This window comes from Sturnus vulgaris, chromosome 4 (genome assembly GCF_052056855.1).
Source record: "Sturnus vulgaris isolate bStuVul1 chromosome 4, bStuVul1.hap1, whole genome shotgun sequence".
NCBI lineage: Eukaryota > Metazoa > Chordata > Aves > Passeriformes > Sturnidae > Sturnus > Sturnus vulgaris.
In genome coordinates, this window is record NC_142246.1 from 32,220,223 (window position 1) to 32,233,526 (window position 13,304).

The 13,304-nt window shown below is 40.2% G+C and overlaps 1 long non-coding RNA gene across 1 annotated transcript in view; it reads left to right on the plus strand.

Moving 5' to 3' along the window:
• Window positions 1-2,728: 2,728 nt before the first annotated feature.
• Window positions 2,729-13,304, plus strand: part of LOC148223934 (uncharacterized) — a 51,718-nt gene continuing 41,142 nt past the window's right edge. The window contains exon 1 of the long non-coding RNA XR_015803116.1: window positions 2,729-2,824. This is a non-coding gene — a long non-coding RNA (uncharacterized LOC148223934). The remainder of the gene's footprint in view (window positions 2,825-13,304) is intronic.

Genomic DNA, 13,304 nt, shown 5'->3' on the forward strand with positions numbered 1-13,304 from the left:
AAGCAGCAGTGTTCAGAATGACCTGTGGGATAAAGGGTATTACAAGATCTTTCTCCTTTTTTTTTGTATTTTTTAAAGGATCTCATGTAGTCATTCTGGAAACTTCTCTCTTGTTTAATTTCCGTTTGACAGACGGACGAGACAGAGGTTTGATTAGAATGCTGTGAGTCGTCACTCATAACTAGGAAAGACTAGTCAAAATGTGGGCCCTGTCTGTAAGGAAATGGGACATGTGGTTATCCAGTATATAGAGAAAGATGAGGTATCCAACAACTTTGTTTGCCTCAGTCTTCACTGGCAGGTGCTCCAGCCACAGTGCCCAAGTTACAGAAAGCAAAGGAAGGGACTGGGAGAAGATGATCACGTTCTTCTCTAGGAGAAGATCAGGTTTTGAGAACCTGAAGGTGCCCAAGTTCATGGAACCAGATAAGATACATCCACAGGTCCTGAGAGAAGTGGCAGAGGAAGTGGCTAAGCCACTATCCATTGTATTTGAGAAGCTGTGACAGTTTGGTGAAGTTCCCTCTGACTGGAAAAGGGGAAATTTAGTCCTCATTTTTAAAAATGGGGAAAAGGAAGATGCAGGGGACTAGATGCCAGTCAGTCTCACCTTGCAAGATATCTCACAAGATCATATAGCAAATCTACCTGGAAACTATTCTATGGCACATGGAAAATAAGGAAGTGATTGGTGACAGCCAGCATGACTTCACTAAGGGCAAATCATGCCTGACAAATTTGTTGGCCTTCTACAGTGGGGTAATAGCATTGGTGGATAAGGGAAGAGCAACTGACATCATCTACCTGGTCTTGTGCAAAGCATTTGCCACTGTCCTGTACAATAGCCCTGTTTGTAAACTGGAGGGATATGGATTTGATGGATGGACCAGTTGACAAATAAGGATATGGCTGGATAGTCACACTCAAAAGAGTTGTGGTCAATGCCCAATGTCCAAATGGAGGAGTGGTAAGTGGTGTTCCACAGAGGCCAGTATTGGGACAGGCGCTGTTTAACACCTTTGCAAGGTGACATAGAGAGGGATGTTGAGGGCACGCTCAGCAAGTTTGCTGACAACACCAAACTCTGTGGTGCAGTCAGCACACTGCAGGGAAGGGATGTGCTAGGGGGACCTGAACAGCCTCGAGATGTGGGACTGTGCAAACCTCGTGAAGTTCAACAAAGCCAAGTGCAAGGTTGTGTGTGTGGCTGTGGGCAGTCCCAGGCATGAGTACAGGCTGGAGGTGTGGGTGGATGAGAAGATTGACATGAGGCAACAAATGTGCACTTGCAGCCCAGAAGGCCAAATGTGTCCTGGGCTGCATCCAAAGCAGCATGGCCAGCAGAGCAAGGAGGGGAGGCAGGGAATTCTGCCCCTTTACTCTGCTCTTATGAGACACCACTTGGGATGCTGCATCCAGCTCTCTGGGGTCCCCTACACAAGAAGGACATGGACCTGTTGGAGAGAGTTCAGAGGAGAGCAGGATGATCAGGGGGCTGGAGTACCTCTCCTGTGAGGAAAGACTGAGGGAGTTGGGGTTGTTCAGCCTGGAGAAGAGAAGGCTCTGAGGAGACCTGATTGTGGCTTTTGCCACTTATAAGGTAAGAGAACTGGAGAGAGATTTTTCACAAGAGCGTAGTGTAGTAATAGGACAAGGGGGAATGACTTTGAACTGAAAGGGGTTAGGTTTAGATTGGATATTAGGAAAGAGCTCCTTACTGTGAGAATGGTGAGGCACTGGAACAGGTTGCTTTGAGCAGTTTTGGATGCTCCATTCCTGGAAATGATCAAGATCAGGTTGGACGAGGCTCTGAGAAATCTGGTCTAGTGAAAGATGTTCCTGTGCATGCCATGTGGGCTGGAGCCAGCTGAACTTCAAAGTCCTTTCCAAACCAAACAGTGCTATAATCTATGATAATTGACCCATGGCAAGTCAGTAAGAAACTATGCTGTATAATATACTTGTACATAATGGATTAAGATATGACACCTGTGAAATTATGAAAATTATGAGAATTCATAGCTTTTTGATCTTGATATGGTTGCTCCTAATGCTTTGTAAATTGTTTATGTCACAGAGAGATCCAGTTCCCTGAAGATTTGAGCAATCCTTGTAAACTTTATAATGTCATCAACCAGTTTTTTCTTATTCAATGTATGGCAGTGACAATGACCACTTCATAGCAGAAATATAGATTTTTTAAAATAATATTGCTTCGAAAAAGGCACACACAGAGTAAATAATCAAAAGTTGAGTATTTTAATTTTTTTAAAATTCTTTTTGATGTTATCTTCAATTAGGTTTTTTTTCCACTGTGCCTGCCAGAAAAATATATGCATGCACAGATATCTCTGACTTTTAAAGTCGTGGCACTTGGCAAAATGCATTTAAAGAGACAAACACAAAAGCCAACATTATCCATGAAAACTATGTAAATATTTATAAGCAGTATATGTTTGATTTCTGTTCTCTTAAAAATTATTTATTTATTTAAAAAATCCATCTGCTGCTACCAGATGATAAATATTTAAATCAAATTTGTGCCTGGGATACAAGGGCACTATTTCTTCCAGTAGGGACATTATAAATTTGATACTGTAGGCACAGCCTCAGTTCCCCATCTCAAGCAGCATAGCAGGCTTTGTTGGGGTACATTTATAGACTTGTATGAAAAAGCTTCCTGTCTGGTGGCTGTAAACAAGCGATCATTTTGCCTAATCTCTTTTAGGAGATTTCCTAGAGGCTGGACTGGAATATGGCTCCTGGGAGAATACCTCATTTTGCCTGAAAGACTCCAAGCAATAATGACTTACCACCTCCTCGGGTAAGTTGTTCCAATGTCGAGTTACCCTCACTGCTAAGAAATTGCATCATTTCAATCCTGAATTTGTCTGACTCCAGTTTCCATTCATTATATCTTTTTATTTTCTGTCTGCAAGACTGAAAAGCTCACCCTACAATCAAGTACCTTTTTCATGTGTGTATATCTGGGTACAGTGATCCAGTCACCTCTCTTCTCTGACAGATTTAATAGATGTCTTAAACCTGATACCTTAGGTGTTATTTTTCAACCTCTGGATCATTTTTTCTGCCCTCTGATTTTTTTTTCTAGTGCTTATATATCCTTCTTGAATCATGGGCACTGCTTTTTCTGATGCTGTGTGTAGAGCAAGGTCACATCCTAATAGTTACTCCCTTTTTTCATACGGAGGATAATCAGTTATTATATATTACAGCTGACATTTGCTGATATATTGTATGTTAATAGATTGGTAGATAAGGTCCCTAGAACTGTGGAGGTCTGACACTTGCATTCTCAATGTGTGTTCACACTACCTAATGCATGCTCTGAATTAAAGGAGCAACGGCCGCCAGATCTTCTGCATACAATGTCCCTTTTGCTTCTTAGATGATCCATAAATCCCATTAATACAGAGAAACTGTAATTCCCCTTTGCTAAATAAAGAGGGAAAGGCTGCAATGTGCGGAGTTGATTTTGCTCTTCCTGTGGGAGAGGTCCTACATTAGGAAGAGAACTATTCTGTTGCTGTGCTCAGAGTAGAAGAAACAAGGAGGGAATAAGGGTGAAGAAGCACTGAGAGAACACGGCAGACTTCTGTGAAAGCTCTGAGTGACTGTTTTTCTGGGCAGCAGGGAAGTAGAAATGGCACCCACTTAGGAGTTTTATCTAAGAAAAGCTGAAATTTAATAGAGCTGTCTGGCTTATGTCTGGACACATACAAAAGAAAAACATTGTTATTAATAGCTTGTGCAAGTTTGAAATGCTTTTATTTGTTTATCTCATTTGGGACATGTACAAAAACTGCAGGTGTATGACTTTAATTCCTGTAGTAGAGAATTATAAAATCACAGAAATGTTGCTTGGGAAGGATATATGCAAATCATCTAGTCCAGCTCTGTGCTTGATGCAGGCTGTTGCCAACATTCACTTAGCAATGGACCTCCTTGGAAAATCTGAAAATTTCGTCCACCAAACTCCTCCAACTCCTAATCTACCACACCTTTTTCTTATTCTGCTATCAGACAGGCAAATCTTATTCAGCTCTAACATGTACTCAATCAGGGAACACCGCCATCAGGAAGAAAAAACCTGTTCTTTTACTTCTCCAGATTTCTTGAGTTTAATTAGGCATTGATCCTGTCTAAAGTAGGCTGTATGACTGTGGATGCTGGCACACAAATGGTACAAGAGCAGATAGGAGCATTCAAGGGGAACTGCTTATACTGCACAGCTTTGTAATGTAACCACAATGCTTGCAGTTTGCCAGTGCAAAAAAAGTGAGATCATTCTGCTTCCCCCCCTCCTCTTTGGCCATGCATTTCCATTTTTCTGGTGGCCATGGCAAGCTGAACTAGAAGAAAACAAACCTCACCATAAAACGTAAGTAATTACTGAATAGTTTATTGAATAGCAGTGCCAGTTGGGATGGACTTGTATGGCACTGCTCTTTTCAGTGGCAGCTAGCCATTTAGTTGGCTTTGCTGCAATGAGAAATTTCATCTCTGAAGTATAGTTCCATAGCAGTTTATCCTTATCTAAGTCAGAGCTATCATGGTCTGTCCTGGTATTTTTGCAGCTGAGTAGGAAGCTGGTCCAGGGAGCTTTGCAGCCAAGAACTAAGCTTGAGCTAAACCCCAAAAAATCATGCTTGTTCTCCACTGATTTCAAGGAATTGATGTATCTGAAAATGAATCACTCTTTTATACAGTGAGTTTTAAACTTGTGACCTGACCTGATGTTGCTGTGCTGATACATGCGGTGAGAAGGGGAAGGGAAAAAGGCTGGATTGGCAATCTGTATTGGGAAGGCAAAAAGGCTGGATTGGCAATCTTTATCCTCAGACATGGACAATGTCCATGATTTAATTTGTTCATTTCCTGAAGCATATTGTTGATGTGACTTTTTGTGTTCACAGTAGGTCTTAAGATTATTGTAAGATGATGAAAGAGACCTGTCTTGTATGGAAACATTGCAGGTTCAATATTCTGTGGATCATTCTGGACTCAGTCATTATTGAGTAACAGCTTGTGTTTGCAGAGACTGACTCAGTGACCCAGATGGTCTCTTCCAGTCTTACATTTTTAGCTGTACCCTTGCTAAGAATACCCTAGTGTTAAAACTGTTGAGAACTAGTTTTTCTTAATTTGACATTAGTTAGCCACTTTTTAATTTGTTGTATTTGGTACTATTTGATCCTTCACTGCTGTGTTATTTTAGCGGCAGAGTGAAAGAAAAAGAGTACTTTTGCTCTTAGTTGTGCTAAAGATTTTCCCCAAATGCAGTCATTAGAGACCAGCTGCAGACAAAACAGCACAGGCAGTTGATTTTTCAACAATGTTGGATTTTGAGCTCCTGTCTGCAGTAATTAATTAGCTTCATTGCTGAGCTGACTCCCTGCGGGACTGCATGATCATTAGTGCCAAAGCCAGGAAGGGAGCATGAACTCCCAAACCCCTGAGAAACTACTGCAGCAATTCTCGTCATCTGTAGAGCATTTCAAGAACATTTCAAGTGACACTGGTAGAAAAGATTCACTTTCTCATCTGTATGAGGACCTTGCTCAGATTCAGTTAGACTGCTGGGGCCAGGCAAATCTACTTCCTGGGCAAGATTTTGTCACAGGCTACCTAAAACCCAAAGGGTAGCTCTCAGCTAATTCATCTTAACTTTGCTGATATGTAGAGAGAATTATAGAAGACTTGAGAGGCATCAGGGTACAAATCAATGGTGATGTACAGCATGGGGCTGCTGTGCCAAAAGCTAGCCCAGAACCAAGTATCTGTCAGCTAAAAGTCAAATTTGGATCCAAATATGCCAAATTAATTTGGATTAATCCAAATTAATCCAAATATGCCAAAATGAAAGTGCTGGCATGAAATTACACAACTTCCTTCAGGTGCAGAAAACCAGCACTGATTATTTACAAATCACTTTTATGAAATACTTTTTGTAGGCTTGGGATGCAATGTAATATAGTTTAATCTCTTCTCTCATCCCCCATGCTTTTTTCAGAAGAGAACAAGAAATTTAATCCAAACAAAGGATTAAGAAATTTCAATAACTGGACTACTGCCATTATTGAAACAATGGGCCAGCTCTTTAAATGCTTGTTCTTGATTGAATTGAAGTCAATGACTACATCAGAGGGAGCAGAACTGGAATGCAGAAAAGAGGAAATGAAAAGTCTAGAAGAGATACACAATTATTATTTTACCTATTATGCACTTCTAGCAATGCATGGCATAAACAAAGCAGCTCTGAGAAAGGATCTCTCCTCACTGGAGAATAAAGTTAGGGACAACTTTTGAGAGATGGTCAGAGGAAAGAGAAATGAGATTTAATATAGATAAATGTAAGGTAATACACCTGGGAAGAAATAATAATCATTCTATATACAAAATCAGGTGCTGCTCTTTAGAAAACAGTAATAGAGGGGAAGGCCTGGGAGCAGTGGTTTATAATTAATTACTGCAGACAGGAACTCAAAACCTAACACTGGGGCAAAAATTAAATATGTTCTTATTCTGGGCCAGCACCAAAGGTTTGTTTCTACAGTGAGTACTCAGAGATCAGGGAGCTGGCAACAACACAAGCAAAATGTTAAAGTTATGGCTATGATATTATTAATTCCATTTGTAAGTTAGAGACCTGACTGCTGTTACCCAAGCTTGTGGTTTTCTATTTGCTGAATACAGAAAAACAATAAAACATGTTCAAGATAAAAACTCCTGGTGAATTTGTAGAAGGATACTTTTTTTTTCTTGTCCTCATGTTTAAATTCAGAACTGTGGCTTAAAAATTATGAGATTTAACCTAGACAAGATTGTGGAAGCAAACCTCTGTTCCTAAAGAAAAATATTACATTTAAAATCAGTATGGAGAGAATTAAAACAAAGTTACAATTCCATAACTCAGTGAAAGGGAATCTGTTGGAAAGAAACGAAGGCCAAATGTAGAGCTATGCTATTATTTAGGTAAGAAATGTTGTAAATGCATTTAGCAGGTAGGAAACAAAGATATTGCAAGTAACTGTGTTCCACCAAAGACCAGATGAAACATTACTATGCTGAGAAGACAGTGTCATGTGAAAGCCTGCCAGACAACCCAGGCAGAGTGCCATGAAGAGCTGTCTGATTTCAAGACCTGTTGGCTGTGTATTGAGAAGTTCACAGACTTGCAGATCCGATTGAAACAGAAATTCATTCTAGTCCTAGAAAAGGAAAGGAGGAAAACCCTAACAAGGTGTCATATGTAGAATATTAAAGATTTACAGGACTACTTCATCTTACTAGTGCTGTGAGCTAGTATCACAGGGTAATCCTGTCTTTGATTCCCTACAGGCCATGCTAGAAAGATGCCACCTCTCTCCACTATACGGTAGCCTTGGGGTGTTATCATTTCTTCCCAGGTTGGATACAGCTTGGGCTCACACCACCAGGCTGTATACAAACACAGACAGAGGCATTCATTACCCCACAGGCAACTTTTCCTCCTCCTGGGAAAATAGTGGTGGATCATTTCTTAGTGTCCTATATGTCAAAAAAAACCAAAACCCAGCAAACTATTTTTTTAAATATGAAAAAGAAAAGTAAAGCCCAAAAATATAAAAGCTCTCAAAACTGACATTTCATCTTCTATCAGAGAAGGCCAATAAAGCTACATAATTAGTTAGGGAAGGATCACTCCCTTTCTCCCCACAGCCTCCAGAGGATAAATTCCAGATAAGCCTTTCAGAGACTGCAGAGCTCCAACTGCAGAGGGTTTTAGTCTGCGAAAGATGTTTGGAGCACACAATAATTAGCAGCTCACAGCTGAATTTTGCTAGCTGTCATAGTATTTGTAGCTATCACTGCATGAAAGTACTCCTGTGGGTCTCCTGAGTCTTCCTAAATGTGTGCTGTAGTCTGATTTGTCCACACGGAACTTTTTAATAGAAAATTTGGTCAGTGTACAGCACTTAAAGGCTTACAGCAAATCTCTTTTCCATGGCAGAACACCACCTGGACAGAATGAGAAAATAAAAGTTCTTTTCTTGGACAAAGCAGGAACTCCTTTACTCTTTATACTGTATCCAGGCCGTTACAATCCAGGGGGATTCAGTATGCTGTGAGAATCAATGGGTAGCCTGCTAATCCAAATCCACATCTTTGTATGCCCAAGTCAGTGCTCAAGAGCTCTGGCGGAAGACAGGCCTTTTCTTAAGACTTGCCCTTCATCTCTGCTTGCTCACAGTTTTAAAGTCCCAGTGGGAAAACTGTAGAGACACTGGGAGAAAGACAGTAAATATACTGTAATTCCTTTAAACTTAATTGAGATTCACCTCTATTTTAAGAAAGCAAACACCAAGAACTGGCTGAGTTACCTTAAATTCAGTATGTGCTTAAGTGTTTCAGGACTGATACTGTCTTTCAGATAGTCTTCATTACTGCTGCTTTCCAGACTGCAGTCTCAGATTTGTGTAAATTTTTTACAAGTATTTCTAACCTTTAATTACAGTTCACTTAATGGTAGATATGCTTATATTGTCTCTTTTCTTATCCAAAAGAGCTGTTCAAGTTTTTAATCTGTGGGCTGTGCATTGTTTTCAACAGTTGATATCTGTCCTGTTACTGTATTTTGTCTTTTTCAGGCGTACTTGGCTTACCTTCTCAGCTCCCATGGTCTCTCTACCCCCTCAGAAAACCAGCTGCTGGGAGCTATATGAATAACATATATGCACTTAACAATGCTTTCATTGTCTTTCAATCCAAACGCAAAGGTCGTTTTCTAGGCTCATTGTCCCACTCCTGTCACTCCTCTTTTTTTGCACAATGCCATTGGCTCATTTTCTTCACTGAGTGAAATACAAATGATTTTTCTACTTTTCAAGCCATGTCTAATCTACATCACCAAGAAATATCCCTCACTGCCATTATACAAATGGTACCAGTCTTGTACATTCACTTTCATTCTGCTAATTATGTGTAGCACAAAATCTGCGTAATACCCCTAAACCCCTCTTTCTCTGTTTTTTTAAGCATCAGGTCTCTGCTTTGAGCTTTGTCAGAGTCCAAGCATAGCTACATAACTCTTTTGCTAGAGATGCTTTTTCATATGAACCAGTATAACCTCTTCCTGCTCATCTCTCTATAAGGTACTTCAGAGGCAAAACTGTTGTTTTTAATGTCTGTACAGTGCAAGCTACAGTGAGGGCGGGTTTAGGTGTAATTTTAAGAGTAGTATTAACAATAAAAATGCAGTAAAGCAAATTATTTGTCTAGTTTCTGAGTCTGTAAGATACTTCCAGGAAGTAGTTCCAACATAGGCTGTTTGATTTGCCATATCAAAGTTGCTTAAGTCTATGGATTCCAGGAATAAATTTGCCGCAGGGACTAGGAGAGAAAGAGGGGCACTGGAACTGTGCCTTTTCTGACAGATGACTGTTACTGGCTTAGTAGAATTACCAGAATGCACCCTGAGGGGCTGTAGTCACTGATTCACTCAGAGACAGCCATGCTCAGCACAGTGCAGTGGGGGCATGGTGATGTGTTTTACAGGTCCCTTACCAGCATCAGAGTCAAATTCACCCACAGTGCTGACTGGACAAACATCTAGTCACATTTCTTTCAGCATGAAGCTACGAGTGGTTCTGCAAAATTCTGTTTCATGGAGAGCTAATATAAAATGTCGTTTTCCCCCGGTTTCTGTCCCTTTTGGAAATTCTGTTATTTTATCATCTCATGTGTAGGTAAAGGGAATATTCTTTTGTAAGTTATAGCTTTCAAAAGCCAATTGAAAGGGTTGAGACTGGAGCAGAATTTAGAATAATAGTCACAGTATGCAATTTAAGATTCTTAGAGACTTAAGATATCACTGAGAGGTGGGCAAAAAGCTAGATAAATGAGATCTACATGCTTTCAATATTTAGCAGCAAGAAGATCACATTTTTATTCATGACCACAAAGTGTCTGTTTTATTCAGAAAAAATGAGTCTTGTCAAATATCTTTGATATCGTTCTTTGGCAAGATTTCAAGTACATTTGATAAAGATGACTCTATTGACATAATACACTAGTTTATATAGGGCGTTTGTTTTATTCTGTGTGGCAGCCTACCTAAAAGAGATGTATGGGAAGCAAAAAAATTAAAAACTGTTTTTCTGCATGGTTGTTTGCCATGTCACAGCTCTCTGCAATATTCCTGCCTTCTTTCTGTATTTTTACTTTATTGCCTTAAAATGCCTCTAGTTTAAAAATGTCCAGTCTTTGCTTAATGTCTAACATCTTGAAGTATTCAGAATACCAAATAATCAGCACAGGAACCAAAGCAGTTTGTCCAGGATCTGTCCTTTTCTAGTTACACCTCAAAACTCTAAGGTGGTCACATCTCCTCTGTTTTATAAAATAAGGATTATCAGGTTCCTAATTGAATGAATCAGTGATGCAACTTGCAATAAAGCTCATGAACTGCTGAGCCCAGTGCAGGGTGTGACTCTATCCAGTGCACAGTGAATAAATATACCTTTAAAAATATCCAGCTATCATTTTCATGCTGTTGGACTAATCACAAAATAATCTGTGGACTGAATAGTGAAAGGGTGAAAACTACTCTCAAAGCCCCCAGTAAGAGTGAGTCCTCAGTAGTGTGAATACATATGCCAGATGAGAAGAGAGAGCCTCAATTCCTCTGTGGTCTTGATGAGTCCCTGATGGCATTCACTGATACTAAGTTATACAGAGTTTAATCTCAATGATGTCAGTACAATTCTCAGCACAATTCTCAGCATATGTCTTAGTAATTTCTCTATGCAGGCAATGAAAGGCAAAACCATTTTTTCCCTAGCAGTCAGGAACAAATAGCATTGATAATAAAATATCTCTTTACTTTTCTAGTAGTTTAGCTAGTTAAGGTGATGGGCTCTGAAGTTTCAGAGTATTTATTTATTATTCTTTATTTTAAAAGGTGGAGTATACACCCAGTAATCCCCTATAAATAGCTGACTCTAGTATTCAGGAAGATTTGATTCCCAAGCTGCAAACCCTATTATTCATCTGGGTATTAAGTGTTGATTTTTCCAGGTACGTGGTGAAATACCCTTTGAGTTAAGTAATTCAAATAACATACACACTCTATGTGTATTTACTCTATGTGAGTAAATCACAAAGACAAAATCTCTGACTACAGGTGAGGAAGGCTCTCTCCTTTATCTGAAAAAGTCTCAAAGGCTACACATTATTGTCTTTTTAATCATGAATGTGTAGAGAGCTGAGGTCCTGAATATTTGGTTGGTGAGTGTAGGAAACAAGGCAGTAGAGAAATTACTTTTTATAAGATCTGTTCAACTGACAGTAGTCAAAACCTTTCTTTTTCTTCGAAAGTATATTTTGACTGAGACAATACTGTAAGAAGACAGGCATTATGTATGTAACTTTATTAAAGTAAATATGGTGCAATTTGCTATGAGAGAGACAAATACATTTTTTAGTGGCTTGTAATCGTCTGGTATCTCCTAAAGTAACAAAGTGCAACCTGAATTTTGTTTAAGAAAGTTTCTTGGGATTATGAATATGTCTGTAACAAGTGACTAGTGTTATCAACAGAGATTTTATGTGAAGGCTTTACTGTTATAGGCTTGTCGGACTTGGATTACAAACTCTTTTAGTATTTCAGCCCATAAATCCTGAACAGAAAGATACTATTCTCTTGTGTCTGTGACAAACTAAAAGAGAATCTTTGTTTGCAGAGCTCCCCAGAGTTAACACAGTACTAGTTAATGATTTCACCATGGTAATTACTTTCTAGGGTCTGTCAGTCAGGCAGTTTTAATGTATGCAGAATAGCTGCATCAATTTTGTGCAATGTTACTATTTTACCTGGTTTCATGCTCCTTGTCTATCAACCTGCCCATAACAAGTTCTGAATATATGGACCAATTTATCATAGAATCATAGCATCCCAGAGTGGTTTGAGTTGCAAGGGACCTTAAAGATCATTTAGCTCCAACCCCCATGTCATGCAGAGGGACATCTTCCACTAGACCAGGTTGCTCTGAACCTCATCCAACTTGACCTTGAACGCTTCCAGGAATGGGACATCCACAATTGCTCAGGGCAACCTGTTTCAGTGTCTCACCACCTTCACAGTAAAGACTTTTTTCCTAATATCTAATCAAAACGTACTCTCAGTTTAAAGCCATTTCCCCTTGTCCTATCACTACCTGCTTATATAAAAGATCTCTGGCTTTCTTGTAGGCCCCTTTCAGGTATTGGAAGGCAGCAAGTAGGTGTCCCCAGAGCCTTCTTTTCTCCAGGCTGAACAATCTCAATTCTCTCAGCCTTTCCTTGTAGGAGATGTGCTCCATTCCTCTGATCATCTTGGTGTCTCTCTTCTGGACTCACTCCAACAGGTTTATGTCTTTCCTATGCTGAGGACCCTGGAGTTGGATGCAGCATTCCAGGTGGGGTCTTGACATCTCACCAGAGCAGAGGAAAGGGGCAGAATCACCTCCCTTGCTCTGCTTGCCATGCTGCTTTTGATGCAGCCCGGGACATGTTTGGCTTTCTGGGCTATGAGTGCACATTGCCAGTTCATATCCAGCTTCTTATTCACCAACATCCCCAAGTCCTTCTTGGCAGGGCTTCTCTTGATCCCTTCATCCTCCAGCCTGTTTTGATGTCAGAGATTGTCCCAATCCAGGTGTAGCACCTTGGTCTTGTAAACCTTATGAGGTTCCCATGGCCCGGCTTCTGGAGCTTGCCCAGGCCCCTCTGGATGGTGTCCCATCCTTCAGGTGTGTCAACAGCACCTCTCAGCTTGGTGTCATCTGCAAATTTGCTGAGGGTGCACTTGATCCCTTCATTTATGTCATTAATGAAGATATTAAATAGCACTGGTCCCAGTATGGACTTCTGACGGAGCCATCCAACTAATTCCTGATCCATCCATCAAATCCCTCTCTCTCCAATTTAGAGGGAATGATGTTGTTTGGGACCCTGTAAAAAAAACCCTTTAGAAAACTCCAGATAAATGACATTTGTAGAGCATCCCTTGTCCACTGATGTAGTCACCCCATCAGACAAGGCCACTAGGCTGGTCAGGCAAGACTTTCCCTTTGGTCAGTCCATGCTAGGTATCTCAGATCACCTTCCTGTCTTCCATGTGCCTTTAGCACAGCTTCTAGGATGATCTCTTCCATGACCTTCTCAGACACAGAGGTGATTCTGACAGGTTGGTATTTCCCAGGATTCTTCTTTCTACCCTTTCTAAAGATGGGCACTGTTGTTTCCCTTTTTCCAGTCTCCTG